The sequence below is a fragment of the Cuculus canorus genome, chromosome 1 (assembly GCF_017976375.1).
Source record: "Cuculus canorus isolate bCucCan1 chromosome 1, bCucCan1.pri, whole genome shotgun sequence".
Classification (NCBI taxonomy): domain Eukaryota; kingdom Metazoa; phylum Chordata; class Aves; order Cuculiformes; family Cuculidae; genus Cuculus; species Cuculus canorus.
Window position 1 is genome coordinate 14,217,554 of NC_071401.1, and position 16,607 is coordinate 14,234,160.

The window sequence follows — 16,607 nt, forward strand, 5'->3', positions numbered from 1 at the left end:
GTCTTTGAACCACCTAAAAGTCCACATCCCAAGGTAAATGATTTCAGTGCAGAATTCCATGGCAGTCCTTTCAGTGAAATACACTGCTCTAGGTGAAAAATGTTTTAGCAAAAGAAATAGTGCAATTATATCACAATTTGGAGATAAGGATTTTGAAAACAATATTCCACAGCATGCTTCACAGCAGAATACATTTTAAAGCATTCTCTAGAACACTGGATCAATTTTTTTTTATTTACAGGAAAAATTAATTTATGCCATGCTTCATCACCACCTCTCAGCTGTGTTTCTTCTGCGTTTCTATCATCAATACAGTATGATGACCTTCAGAACCCAGTAAACAAATTCTGTCCCAGATTTAATCACAAATTAATGTTTACATAAAATGAGAGGGATAAGATTCCATTATGTGCCTACAGAAACATTAGAGCACTTAGTGGTGAGAAAAGCAAAAGCTCTATTTCTTGGAAAGTTTGGTGTCTAATTTCTCTGCCTGTATGGAGTATGATCTTTCTTTCATGTATGGTCCATAAATGCCATCTGATACCAGAGAAGCCTTACTGGCAGTGCTACTATGATCCTATTAAGAAAAGAAAAAGAGAAAAACAACTGAAAAAAAAAAAACCCCTATTTTCAGTATAGAAGGTTTTGTTTAAAAAAAAAATCCAGATCACATTCACCCTCTTTAAGCTGCCCATGTCATGAAGCAGCAATAGGCAAAAAGTGCCTTAAGGGAGGCAGAACATCACAAACGTAGATACGCAAGTTCATGGCTCCCCTAGGCCCTACTTACCCGAACCAATACATGGACTGGGTGTTCCTTTCCTTTTCCAATCCTCCTTCTGCTCACAGCAGGGATGGACTTCAGGAGTAAGGCTGGAATGTTAAGAACTGCAATCTGTCTTTCTGTCAGTTAAATAGCTTGTTTTCCTATTGTAGACCGAGCCACTGTGAGGCTTTTGTTATTGCAAAAGAATTAAGGCTAGTTTTCTTTCAGAAATACAGAGGCCTTTGTAATTTATTTACATTTTTTTCAGGGAAGTGCAGCTTGAAACCACCATCTGTTTTGCCTTGTTTGTCTGCTTGTATCCTAAGTTTTACCTTTTAGTCATTTTTCTTAGGCTAAAACAAAGCAACCAGCATGCTTGTTCGCTATGAATTTGTAACAGGGTTTCAAAACTTCCCTTCACACAATTTATCACATTTAACTTCTTCCCAAAGAACAATAAATGAAATGCTTCACTGGTAAGTGTTGCCTGGGCTTTTTCACATGTGTTGTGAACATATATATGTTAACATGTATATTAAAAGAGTAAGACTTCAGATTTGTGCTTGTTGGATATGGTAAAGAGTAGGCTCGTGTGTTCGTCATGAGATTTATGTGGTGCACACACTGCAGGCTGATGCTTGTTTCTTATAAGAGCAATTCCCAGAACCTGGGTCTCCTCAGCTGAGCACCCTCTGCCTGAGCCACTATTTGGGGTGATTCAGAGCTTCAGTTAGGAATGCCCTTAAACATGTCTGTAATCTACAAGGAAGTTGGTTGAATCTCAATTTAAGAATCACTTCATACTTGTATTTAACAAACTGTATAGAAACATCACTAATAAATCTGGAGAGGAGGATTGCAAAGAGGACATGAACTCCAAAGAATCTCAGCCTAAGACTGAGAGGACAAGATTGGCTTCTGAGGACAAAAAACCCACTTCAAAGTGTTCACAAACTAAGGCATCAATGACAAGCTTAGAAATGAAGTGACATCGAGGCAAAATATGAAAAGGGGATGTCCTGTATCTATGTAGGAAGAATAAAAGGAGCATATGGAACATTGAGATAAATTGACTAAGACAAAAAATAAAATAAGAAAACAATTAAAAGAAAGGACGCCAAAACCAAAAATTCAAAACTGTATTAGAAGTGCTTCCTGATATACTGCTAGAACAGTAATCACAAGAATATGAATTTAGAAAGCAACTAAAGAGGTCAACACAATTCTGGAACCCCACTTGAAGGTAGACTGGTCAAAAGTACTAGTATCACATTGCCATGGAAGCAGATTGTGAACGAGAGAGTATTAAAGAACAGGAGATAAATCCTGTAATGATCTTAATTAGGACACTAGACGTCCATGCCAGTATCATACTGAAATCCTGCCCCAAGCTACAAACCACATGAGATGCCTTCCAGATAAATTAATCCAATTTCCTCTTCTGAGTCTTTTTCTTTGCTGTTTCCTGACCAGAAAGATGCTGGACAATGAGATAATTGCCATAGGAAAATTTGGTATCCACTTAGCCCAGCAAAGTTGAAAACACAAAGACTTGTCACACCCTTCTTTGGGAAGATAAGGTTGGCAAACATTACCCATATATGAACACCAAAAGTCAGAAAGATTTCAGTCAAACAGCAGGCTGCACCAAGCTGCATCTTAAAGCAATATAACAGAGTGCCTTGGCTCATGCCACTTACAGTCTATCCCAGCTGCCTTCCAAATAGCCCTTGGAGGCTTGGAACACAGCTACAGAGTCAGGTCTGTTGCAAATACCCACAGAAATAAAATGGAGCTCATCAGGCTGTGACAGGTTGAATTAAGTCCAAAAGCTGCATAGTTCTTGTACAATGCAGCAAAACATTCTTTATAGCTTTGTTTAGAACAGGCTGAGTGCCAAAGAAAAGGAAAAAAAACCACATATGGGACTGCATAGAAAAGGCCAACTCTGCTATGATGGATTATACTAAAACATAGGAATTATCTTTTGCTCTATTATTCCTCGGTTAACTGCTGATGACAGACTATGGGATACTGAGTTTTTAATTCCTTCATTATCCTTTCATTACTCCAAGCAGACAACAAATTCACAACATGATAACTGACAGGGGATGTTCAATCCTCTCATACTGCATTGACAGCAGTTGTCTTCAAACTAGATTGAGAGAGATAAGCACTGGCTGAGAGGGAACATGCAGTCAGCTGAATGAAGCACACCACCACATAAATTTTACCAAACAAGGTTAAAAAAAACCTTTCAGATTACAGAAATATCAATCCTGAACAGTTTCACTGAAAAATTTGTGACTGTGTAACAGATCGGAGTCTGAGGGTGTGTTCAGAGTTACTGGCAGTGCAATACTTGCTGTATTTGCTTTTTTCTAAAATGTTTCCATAGCAAATTTTGTCAGAGAATGTGCAGATTTTGACAATTAGTATTTGTTTTCCCATCCTTTATATCTGATATTTTTCAATAATTTCTTGGCTTTGAATTTTCTTCAAAAAATTGTCTGCAAAAAAACCCCAGAGTATCTGGATTTCATTGAAAATCTCCTAAAACCTTTTACTTTTGTTATTTTAACCAATCTTTGGTAATTTTGCATTAGTACTGCCAGTACTGGTTATTTTTTACTTAAACTAAAACCCACTAAAAAAAACCCAGTTTTAATTAAGCCAATGGGACTTCAGCCATAGAATTACTTAAGCAGTGAGTAAATCTGAAGTTCATTTTTAACCCCAATTGTGTTGGAGCTGATAACAGCTCATATGCATCAGCAGGGGCACTGCTCCTGGTAAGTAATAACTGGAGTGGGATAATTTTCTGCAGATTGCAAGTTCATAGAAATACAGCTCCTGAGCAGAGCTGGACTTCCTCCTGACTAATGCCCTGTTTTATTCTGCACCAATTACCTTTGATACAAAGCTAGTTTTCTGGGAAAGTAAGTTCACTAGGATAGTCAAAGGCTACATGATGGCAGGAAGACTTAGTGCCAGAAAATGTTCCTATTCATCTTAAATATACTAGGATAGACTAGACATAAAATCATGTTCTCTGTTTCAGGACTTACTCAAACTTGAATTATGAGAAAAATCACGGTGGAACACTAAGAGCTCAGCACAATTGGATCAAACCTTAAGGCAATGAACACTGTGGAACAAAAACCTTTCTGAATTTTACAAATTCCAAGTCTCAGCTCTTTTTTGTCCTTCATGGAAGGGAGGAAGAGATCAGAATCAGTGTTGAAATCCAGCCCCAAGAAGTTCTTCCTGCAGCTGGTGGGACATCAATCCCCAGTTATGAGTCCAACATTTAAATCTGCTCCTCCTCAGCGATGACAGTCTGGCACCGGGAAGTTATTTATCTGGGTTAAGAACACATCATTAATTCCCAATACCCACTGGTGGGGTAATAAATATATACTTTTTGCGTTAGGGAGTTTGCCACATGACTGGTCAAGGTGGTATTTTACACAGCCTTCAGCAAACAATAGTACTGCCTGTACTCACAGCATTTTGCATTTTCTAAAGATGCCATTTATGCAAATGCTAGAATTGACTTATTTATGATTTTTTAACATTAGACAGCAGTAAAAAAAATCTAATTGCTCATCATATTTGTTTTCCTGTTTCCTTTTACCATTTCCTTTTAGAGCAGATGAGTACTTCTGATGCTGTATTTCTGCAGTGTGTCAGCTCACAGTGCACAACAATTGACATGTGAAACATTTTACCTACACAAGCAAATAAGAGTGTTTTTTTTCCTCCACCCTCGCATCAAAGCAAATGTCACAGAATAGGTCAAATGTAATTACATTTTGTATGACATGGTTTCATTCTTCAAGCTTTTCCGTTTGTTCGTTGTCAATTTAGATTTTACAGACAATATGAGGCTTTCTGATATTCAAAGTCACTCTGATACTACCTATAATAATTGAGTTTTGTATGTTTGGTGACTAATTGCATCCATATTATTTCTGAACCATTTTTCATAATAAATATTGCTACATGAGAAGCAGAGTTGCACAAAAAGTGGATCCTTTATAGCAAAGCGCTACTGATTTTAAAAGGAAAATTGAATTAATTGCTTTAGTATTATTTTGTATTTTTTGCCTTACTAAAAATATGTCTCAGTCCTGAAGAAAGAAAGAATAATGGGGTCTAGTTCATTCCTTTGAGAGATCTCTTTGTTATTGGCCTTGATACACAGAGTTACTCTAAGTCAGTTGGTCTCGGTCACCCAAACTGTGGTGGGCTAGTGCAACTGTGTGGTAATATGTACTCTTTCAAACATTCTTCACAACTTTAAGCTATAGAATTTTTGCATGACTTTTGCCACAAGCTTAAAGCAGATGTAAGCTCTGTTACGCATCAACCAAAACATGGTAACAGAGAAAGCCGAGTCGTACACAGCAACCATCAAAAATGCAAAACAACAAAATCCCCTTCTCCCTAGTATTCCCCTTAATTAAAGAAAATTGTCGGTTTTTAAACATTGAACATGATGAAAGTCAAAAATAAGTTGACAAAGAGGAACTAAGTTTCAAATTAATGAGTCTTCTAAAAGGAAGAGATTTTTGGTTCATTGTAGAAGAGATCAATACATGGTGGAAATATATGAATAAAATCTGATACGTAACTTCTGCCTTTCTAATTCCATTAGCTATGTTTCCACTTTTAAAAATTGTAATAAAACTTTGATTTGCACTGATTTAGTTAGCATAGCAAAATCCTAGTGAAGACAAGGCAGTGATAACTTTCATGCAGTGCAGCAAACTGAGGGCAGTCCATGGTGGATAAATTAAGGCTGACTCTACCCTGTGAGCCACCTTGTACTTAGTGGGATTTAGCTAATTATCTCTATGACTTTTAAAAAGTCAAGAGTCTTGCTCCGTTACAGAAAACATTTAATGGTCAGCTTAACAGGTCTGAAACCCTGCCATCCATCCTACTTCCTCAGCATAGCTTCATTCAGCCTGTGTTCTGCAGGCAAATGCGCTGATCCAGTGCAATAAATCTTACAGCTAGAATCATGGCTTTGCCATTTCTACACTTCTCATCAATTGCCACTTGGTTGAAGTATTTGCAAAAACAGTCTGCAAGGAAAAATATCTTCACCGAGCTCTTCCTAAGGGTTTTATTTCTAAATACCATTACTAAAGCACTGGGCTTTTATTTCTATCTAGCACAGCCCTACTTCCTACTGTCAGAAATCCCTTCGGTGGAGCAAGAGTGGTGCTGTCTGTCAGCTGGATTTTACTGTCTTGTTGCATCAGAGAAAATCTTATTATTTCTTCCTTTAACGTGCCTCATAAGGATGAAAAAATGAAAAATTATAAGCCAATAGGTAGAAAAATGAAACAAATCCCCCAATACATTATGGAGTAGAGAAAACCATAAATATGAGGAAATTTTCAGGCCATACACTTCATTCCAACCTGCTCAATTCCTTTTTATGCGTTATTACTTGGCTCAGATGATCCCTAGCTTCAGCAACTCCTCTCTGTCCTTGAATCAAGCCTATAACGAGGCAACATATAATAAGTGATTTCCCCCAAATCCTCTAATAATTCTATGCAGAATAAAGAACGTAGTTCATCTCAAATTCTAGACAACACTCTTAAGGGATATTGTCTTCCCTCACCTCAATAAATCAGTAACACTTTGGGTCTCCTTGGTTGCTCAGAGACAGCTAAAAATTATCATTGAATGCCCCACTCAAGCAGCTCTTTTTTTTTCCAATATTCATTTCTAGATCTGGACATTTAAACTTGACGAATGAATACCATTAAGTCCCCACTAAAAGGCTGACTTATGATCAGCAGCTATTACCTCCTTCTTTTACCTCCTTTTACCCACTCCTTCCTGCATATATTTCTTATGTTAGTCCTTCTTCTGTGCTCTGGTAATATATTTTTTTTTAATGGATTTTTTTGCACATGTACTGGAAATAGTGCTATGACCCTTTCACAACTGAAAAAACACTCTGGTCTTAATGCAAACATAAATATGCGTAGTTGCATCCTGGCAGATGTACTGTTTATTCATAACTTTATTTGTTTATTTACTCTTCTTGAGCCTCACATAAATATTCCACAATCCAGTGTTTGAAACCCAAACTTTTAATAATTTTGTACACTGGCCTTTATTTGCATTGTGCTTGAAATTATTCACCTCAGAGTTGATGATTAAAGTCACTGATAAATATCAGATATTTTTAAGAGTGAATTAGAAGTACTCCTGCATAACATCATTTTATTTCCTTCTTGTTTGCTTGAGCCTTTTCTTTCCTTCTTGTCTAAAACTGTTACTTAAGCCTCTGAAGTTATCAAGTAGCAAGTGCCACTGGAACCTGTTTAGCTTACCTCTCTGGTAGCATGGAATAACTGCAGTAAGGCTAGTGTATCAAAAGCAGATTACATCACTGTTCTCTGAATAACTAAGTGTGCAACAGAATAGGGCAAAGAAATTAAATAAAATTTAAAAAGATAAAATTAAAAAAAAAAGGAGTTTGAGAAGGAAACCTTATCCACTGGAGAAATACAGGATGAAATGCTGTTTTGTTGATAGCCTTTGTTCTCATCCACGACTGTTGTCAAGGAAATACTGGATTGAGTTTGTAACTAGAACGACTGGAATAAAGTACCACTGAATTCACCAGAGCTGTATTGATTTACACCAGCTGGGTAATGGAGGAGGAAGTGAGCTCAATTTTGCTAACAACCCTGGTGAAAGCCACCTTGGCTTTCATTTCTTTTAAGCCAGCTTGGCTGAAAAGATTCTAAAACCTAAATAGGAAAGTCAGGAGAAGCAGAAAGCTCACACCAGGGGAGTGATATGTCCACTATCACAAAGCAGGGCTGCCTTTAACACTAAGGCTCCAAGCTGCTCACAGCGTTAATTTATTGATGTATCTGAGAAAGCTCTAAACCACCCAGCCTGGAGACAGTTAGCAGTTCTCCAGAGGTACCACAGGATCTACCTGTGACCTTAGTAAGCACTTAGACATCGGCTCATATAATGTTTTTAATTGCCACAGCTCATCTAGTATCGACACCTGCCTTGGGTGGGCTAGGGCTGGGCTGGGGCAGACTTGTCTACACCTCACTGCAGAGTTGATGGTACCAAGAACTACAGGCACATGACTCAGGAGCTTAGCTCTTTAAAACAAAGTGGGGTCTGGTTCCCCTTCGCCACAACAAACGCTGATGCCTGAGCAGCTTTGAAAACTGATTTGAATGTACTGTGGAATTTCCTGCCTTTTTGCATCCACATGGAAAATAATGCCTTGCTTGCAAATTAGGAAATATGAAGTAATCAAAACACAAACCGAAAATTTGTGGTTATATATTGCATAGTATATGCTGTTAGAAAGTAATTCAAAGGTGTTAGGGGAATCTCAAGGAGATTCACCTTCATGTAACAAAACAAGATGCTTGAATATCAGTACAGAGCTCCTCTCCTAACCACAACAGCAAACACGATATCAAGAGACAAACCGTTCTCTAACCTGCAGTATTTTCAGTTTTAAACATAATAATCCAAAAATATGCACAATATGAACAACCCCAGATTTTTCAGCTGAAGATTTCTCTACATCAGTATTTTCCCCTGGAACAACAGAAATGCATAAATTTATTAATGACAATGTATTATCTCACATTTTACTACCTCCATCTGCTGTTTTGCACATGTACTATCACTTTCACCTTCAAAGCATGAAAAAAAAATAATTGTGTTTTGACAAATAACACGTGTAGATCTCAGACCTCTAATAATAACGGCTATTAAAACTAACAGAGAAACTGAAAGAGCTCGTTTGACTGAAGTTAGTATGTCATCTTCAGGCAATCTGCACACCCCATCACAGTCCCTGTTATTTTAGATACAGAGATACTGGTTTTACTAGCTTTGAGGAACACTCTGCAATTTGTGAACCAAGCAGAACATGCCGGCTCCCACACATATTTTATTTAGATGCTGAAAACTAAGTGGGGACCTGCCAGGAAAGTTGTTAAATTTAATGCTCAAGTATGGTATCTATTGATTATGATAAAATATTAACCTACAAGATAGGGGTTTTTTCTGCAGCTATCATGTGTACTGTATGCAATTCCACTGGTTTTGATAAACAAAGGATGCCAGCTGAGGCTCAACCCTCCTTGAAGTCTCAATACTTACAGCTTTTTTTCTAGTACCTTGAAATTAATACCTTCCATCTGAGAAGTGTTTTCTTATGTCATGGCACAATTTTTTTTTTATTTTTTTTTAATAGCAGAGAGAGGTGTTTTTCTCCATTAAACATGAAGACTTCTGTAGCAGATTTCTGGTTCTGGTATTTTTTTTCTCATACCATTAAACAGAATGCAGTTCATTCCAGCTACTAGGCAACTAACAATTTTCACAACAGTCATCAAAATTATTCACAGAGAGAGGAAATCTAGCGAAGACATGTCAGACGGTGTTTACTCATTTAATGCCTTGCTTGCAAATTAGGAAATATGAAATAACCAAAAAACAAACTGAAAATTTGTGGTCATACATTGCATAGTATATACTGTTAGAAAGTAATTAAAAGGTGTTAGGGGAATCGGGAAAGCAAGTGCTTGAGGATTTAGATTAAAGGAAGAGGGATGAGGAGCGTGTTCTCCTGGGTTAAATATGCTTCACTGAGACTATAAATCAAACATAATCGTAATAAGAAACACTAGTGACACTTTTTTGGGAGCCACAGAAGAGTAACAAAAAAGAGGCAGTTATGAAAGTATACCAACTTGATGCTTTAGAAGAGAGATGTTCACTGCCGTTGATTTTTTGAGACTTTTATTAGTTAAAAGTTATGCAAGAGGACCTGGCTTTAGCAGGACTAGTTAAACGAGCACTGGCCCATCATATAAATCACTACCTTCATAAAATTCATTCTAATGACAAAATCAACAGTAAGTGACACAATGAATCCTCTGCACAAAAATACCAGTTTCAAGGAAACTTCAAAATCCTAAATTTTAAAGCTTCTTGTCTCCATCTCCCAGTAAGGTATGATCATGTATCTACCTCCCTTAGAAAGCATTAGAAAGATGTTTGGAAAACACTCAAAAGATGAAAATATTTGTAAAAGCACTTATACATATCACTAGCAAAAACAAGAAAGACGGCTTTTATATATATTGCATTATACCCATAAAGAACAACATATTTGAAAATGTAATTGTATTAGCTATAATGGCTATTATTTTACCATTTTGTCACCATTGTAGGCAACCTTACACAGAATGCAACACTTTAAAACCATAGATTAGCTAATCATATGCTCTGACTTTCGATGTGTTACAAGTTATACCTTTTTTCTCATATTTTCATATCTTGATCATTGGAAGAGAACCTATTGTCATTTTTAAAACAACTTACCCTACTATCAGAACTTGAGTTCTGGTGAAGTAATAGTCCTCAAAAAATGTTCCTTTTGCAAACACTGGAAGATGTGTTTGCCTGGAAAAACTGCCTGTAATTATCAAAAATTTTTAACAACAAGGAATCAGATCTGCTCTCATTCTGCTACTAAAACGTATTGTGTATTAGTCCTCTACTGGAAAAGTGAAAACATCTCTTAATCACAGGGTCTATCATACTCCACAGCAAGAAAGGGCCTTAGAATATGTTAAAATTAGGCTGTAGTCCTGTTTAATTGATTCTTATATACTTGAGTTGGAAATTTAAACAAGTAAAACAGAACAAAATTACAATGACTGTAAGTGATTTGTAAATATTGGCTAACTCATTGTGAAGCAGAGGAGAGCTGTGCCTAATGCTTCACTGGAGCCTCCAATTGGTAGAGATGATCCATGGCTGTCACTCAATAATTCTGAGCAAGTTCCTTCAGTCCTCTGTCTTAGTGCACCACTATGCATGGAGACAGAAATGTCTATTTCTTTCCCTTAGAAAGAACTTAGGCAACTTGCTATAGAGGGTGACTTTTTTATGTTGTCAAAGTTAAATGAATCCTTCAATTAAATCTTATCTTTTGAGATTGACTGCTGAAAGGCAAAGTGATAAAAGCTTGATATCACCACTGAATCTTTAAAAAATGGCAAGAAGATGTAACAGTCGGTGATCTTGTTCCCAAGATTGTCTTACCAGTTGCCTTGTTTAGTTTGAAGTGGGACTTATTTTCAGTATGTGCTGTACAAAGTCATGTCAGTTAGACTTTTTACTGATTCCTGGTGAAAATAAGAAAAAAAATCATATTTAGCAAAATGATGAAAAAATGTGAAGTGGACAGCACTAAATCCAAGGATGTTCTCATTCACACCTCTGTCTTCTCTGTTTTTACATCAGTATGAAGTTCTTACTATTATTACTACAGTGTTGTGCGAGCTGGTTTTCCAGTGCTATTCAATGGATCATCTCCTACAGTGAAGTATTTCCAAAAAAGCCAAAGTCTCATGCTTAATACTTCATCTTGTATTCACTCTAAATGTTTTCATTTTTCACTTTTGCCTCTGTTTATATCTGTTACTCTGGTAGAAGATCATTTGCAAACTCACCGTGAGAACCACTACCAAAATACCCAGCCCAAAAGGCACTTTTGGCACCATTGGTACCAATCGTGGTTTTGATGAAGTTTCTTTTGCTTTCTTTCCTTTTTTTTTCTACCTAAAATTGACAGCGAGCCATACTTAGAAATACCCAATAGTTAAAATAGCAGTGTAAGCTGGCCATAAATTGCACAGATGGATCCTACTGTGCACAGATTAATTCTTTCACAGAACAAAAATGTCTCTTTGAAAAATTTCAATTGCAGAGTATCTATGAGGATTTGTCTCTCTTGATTTAGACTTATTTCTCATTTTAAAAGTATGTAATAATACAACTACAAAATGAAAAATAAAGATGAGAAACTAGCAACATAAGAAACAAAGATCATAAGCCCATATCCTGATTGTGGAACAACTGACAGAAAATGTGACCTCATTCCTTAGTGTGTAGGCGAAAGGATGTTGTAACTGTAGTTTTTATCAAACATCTAATGGAATAACTAACAGATACTTCACTTAACACAGCACAGATACACAGTGTAGGCACACTTGGCATAGGTAGATTCTCTGCAGGACCCTCTATTTTAGACTTGATGAAAGCAGAGAATCTTTTTTGGTGCCATTCTCACTGTGTGTGAAATACTGTGGCTCCTCTTTTCTGGTGGTTGAACATTGATGGAAATACTCAAGAGGCCTGGAGCAAGGAAGTGTCTGTACTCCTTGGTTGTGAGCAACTTCTTCCTCCTGAAGAATATTAACTTGCTCTTGTCCTCTCCTCCAGAATTTCCTCCGAATCTCCAAATGGCCACTATGAAGTTACAAATTATCCCTGTGAGGAAGCTAGCATAGAGAAAGTCAGGTGCAAGCTGAGACAGCTTCTATTGTAAGCTTTCTTTGATCTAAAGGGTTTATATCATAGAATCACTAGGTTGGAAAGGACCCACTGGATCACCGAGTCCAACCATTCCTATCAATCCCTAAACCATGCCCCTTAGCACCTCATCCACCCGTCCTTTAAACACCTCCAGGGAAGGTGACTCAACCACCTCTGTGGGCAGCCTGTTCCAGTGCCCAATGACCCTTTCTGTGAAAAATTTTTCCTGATATCCAGCCTGAACCTCTCCTGGTGGAGCTTGAGGCCATTCCTCCTTGTCCTGAAAAGGCCCTTGTTTAAAGGCCCTGTATGCTGCAAAAGTAGACACACATACTTGCATTTTCTTTCTCTGTCTAGGAAGATGCTCTGGAGAACTTGTTGATGTTTTTCTAGTCCTTCTCTGCATCCACCAAGACATTTTCTTCCTGTGAAAAAGGATGAGAGCTTGGCTAAAACATATTCTGCAAACCAGCATGTTGTTCCAAGTATGCACTAGCTTATAACTGTAATCAATGCCTAAATAAAGTCCATAGTAATTACCACTTCTTGAACTGAGAATGAATCAGACCTTCTGACCTTCTCTCAGAAGACTTTTGAAGTCACTACACTGTGCCAACAAATGTTTTTATTGCCAGAATGATGAAAGTAAGAAGGATGTATCAAGTATTAGATGAACACAGTACATCTTTTCTACAGAAACCTGCCGAGTGTAAGTTCTGGAGTATATGATCAAGCTGATACACTCTCCTGAATTAGCTATTTATTATTTTAGCTAAAGATTTGCAGTATTGGGCATCTCATAGAAAACCTACAGTGGGCATAGCTCAGTCAAAACTTATCACAAGCAATGTCTCAATGCTGCATATATGATAAGCTATATAATATCATGATATTGTGTTCGTAAAACTAACAGGAAGTTCGTAAAAGGAACTGTTTACAGAAGTGATGCAACTGAATATTTCTTTCAAGCCATGTATAAACTTTCTAGAGCTTCCTCCAGATTGTTGCCCATTCTAAACTGTTTACTTCTTTCCAAATATTACACAGATCATTGTCTTTTCTCTTCTAACATTTTGGTTGATTTGTTAGTAGTGCAAGCACCAGCTGAATTCTTAAGGTCAGGGGTCACTAAGACATATCTTACCCAAGAGATGTGCCTTAACTGTGATTCCTAAACCTTATTAAGATTCAGAGTCCCTCATTTACACTGTTAGTCCCACTTACATGCCTTTTTCCTTCCAACAGATCTGTGTTAGTCTTGCTGAACTCCTGGTCTTCTACTACTTCTTGGTCAATATTCTGTTTGTTTGAGGAAACTGAAAATCTATCTTCAGACAGAAATACCCATCTTCAGTGCCTTGACTTGCTTCTGCTTCACCTGCTGTGTATCTCACAGTATATACATGGCTGCTATTGCTTTGTGGTTTTATTTGATGTCATTCTTGGTGTACAGGCACTCCAGCTCTCCTTGATAGCAGTGGACCATCCATCGTGTGAAGCAAACAAGCACAGTACTAGTGTCTGTGTTTTCTAATCCAAGAGATGAGTCAACACTGTCTCTTCATCCCTATCTGTGTGGCCACTGCCCTCTGTCACTTTACTATCAATGCCATTTTCATGTTGCATTTTGAGTACCTAGCACAAAATCTCTTGTGCTCATGTTCTCATGTGGTGGTCAATTGTTTGAATTCAGTGGCAGGTTCTGTGACTCACTACATTAGGATGGCTGGGATATGCTTGTCCTTGCTGTGCATACTTTCATTTTCCTGATGTCAGCTACAACCTACAGTAACGTGTCATTTCTTTTCTCATGGTAAAAATACTACCAGAAAAATCCCAGCACTTGGGATTTTCTCCAGGTAAGGATCTTCCTAGGTTTATAGTAACCACCTCAGCAATAAAGATGAGATGCGAAGACTTTGATAGTCGCAGGAATAGGAATAGTCACCTAGCTATTCCTGGTCAAAGATTTGCATAGAATTAGGAAGCTAATGTAACTCAACATGCTATATGACTTTTATTCACAGTAAATCTAATGGAACTTCTTTCATTACTCATGGCAAGCACTTGCTTCTTTTATACTGTATGAGAAATGTCTTCCCACCAGTGCAACTAACCTGGCCCGTGTTGCACTGTTTACATACTCAGTACTAAATACAATAAGTGCATTAATGTGACCTTCAAATTTCATTTCAAGTTAAAGGAATTGTGCATGTGAGTGAGCTCAAGGACAGTTCATGGAGTTTTAACTTTTGTTTGATCTCTGAATTTCGTGCTTCATACTGTCTTAAAATATTGACCAAGTTCACTACAACTTTTCTCCCTCACACCAACATTTTAGTTACACTGAAAGTTTGCTGATTAAGGAGATAAGCTGAAGTTGAGTTTGGCACTTGATGGTATGCCTCCATTTCAGCTCCTATGAATTCCAAGGAACAATGTTTATTGCTTGTCCCCTTTGTTTCTTTTACTAACAGCTACATACTCTTCGTGTTTTACATGCCCTTTACTTTGTCACATCTTCTCCAGTCTAAAATTACCTTTTATCATTTTTTTTGAGGGGTGTGTGTGTTAATATTCTGGATAGCTGAACCATCTATCCAGAAATAAATTCTTATTTAATGTAAACATAGAACATAAAATGTAGCATCCTTATTCTTCAGTGCAGCATGAACCTTGGGATCTTCCAGGCTTACTGGAAGTGCTCTCCTCAGGCTGATTAGTCCAGAAAAAAAAGTTCATTAATTCATTCCTTCTTTCCTAGAATGAGACATTAATTGATCCATTTTTACTTCTGCTTTCCTGTTGACTCCTATTATGTATAAACTGGATCATGCTATTTAACATCCTGATGCTCTTGGCCCAGTCTAAAAACAGTTCTTTGTCCTGTGAACTTGTTCTGAGCTAATGACTGTTACTGTCCTCACTCTTACAGCAGACAAATCCTTCTATCCTTGACAATATGTGAGATCTCTTTGGAGCCTTATCTATTTCTATCAAGAGCATGTCCTAAAATCTGGAACCAATTGCCTTGCGTATGATGCTACTTTTAATAAGGCATTGCCTTATTATCATAACACTCAATGTCTCCAAAGGTCCATGTGGATGCAGAAGATCTTCATTCTGATATGTATCTTCTCTTCTGCTGCTTCTTTTTGGCTTTAGAAAAATCCTCTCTAAAGCCTCGTTGGCTGGAGAGAGCAGCCATCAGTCATCAGTGCAACACTCATCAGTCACCTTTTTTGGCTCCAGCATGTTATGCACTATTCTTGACAGCAAGGTCTCATTCACTCCTCTTTCCTCCTCTCCAAAGAACATAAAAAAGCCTAATTCCTATAACTTTTTATATTTTGTTCATAGATGACACAGGTTCAGTTTTTATGTTTTCTTTTCATATTTGTGCTGCAAATCCTCTTCAGAAAGCTCAGTCCTTTTAAGCCATTTTCTTAATCCATTTCCAGTTCTTTTGCTTTCAGATCATATTTTTTTCTCTGGGGTTATTTTCATTGTCAGGTTCCAGATACATAAATAGATGCATAAATACTAACATGTAGTATTTATATCCAAGCATATAAACTAAAATTGAATCTTAGCTAGAATTCTATTTATGTAGACAGACAGCTTCAGTCAATTTTCCAGCCATGCCCACACAGATTAACTGCCTGGTGTTCCCTGTAATGTGTTTTTACCTTTAATTTAAATGCTTCATTAGAAATTCCATAGAGATCACAACACCTGGACTCTTCTAACGCCAGCCTTTCACACAGCAACAGCTTCTGTTTGTATCTGAATTTCTGATGAGCTAGTGACCATATCTCCATCACAGCAGAAAAATTTCTCATTTGAGCACAAAGCAGGATTAGAAACCAACTCTTTCAGAAATATTCCTATCTAACTCAGTAAGGACCTGAGCCTGAATGTACCATAAGGTACTGCCATCTGCTCAAATATCTCATCGTAGGAATATATGAAGGTATTAGTTGCAAATCAAAACCTACGATTTTTCGGAATACTCTAGAAATCTCAATTCAGGTAAAAACTGTCAGCAAACCAGGCAGAATATTCTTTTCTACTGAGCTACGGTATTTTACAGTTGCCAAAACAGTAATTATAAAAAGAAAAAATTATATGTTTTCATCTTTTATTAACATTTAAATAGCTCACTCTTTTGAAATTAATGCATCTTTGAGGGAGCATCATATGTACCAAAACGTAACTTCGTGCCAGCACCTCAGAAAATCTGTAAAGACTTAATTGGGTATGGACAGTAACAGCATGGATCGCTCTTTGCACAGCTGACACTTTCTTTCCTATGGAATGGCTGTAGAACAAGACAGCTATGAGCTTAGTAGGTCACGAAAAATAATTTTTAAAATGTTCAGATAATAAATGGAATTACATTCTATTTCTACATTTTATCAAGAACATAGAT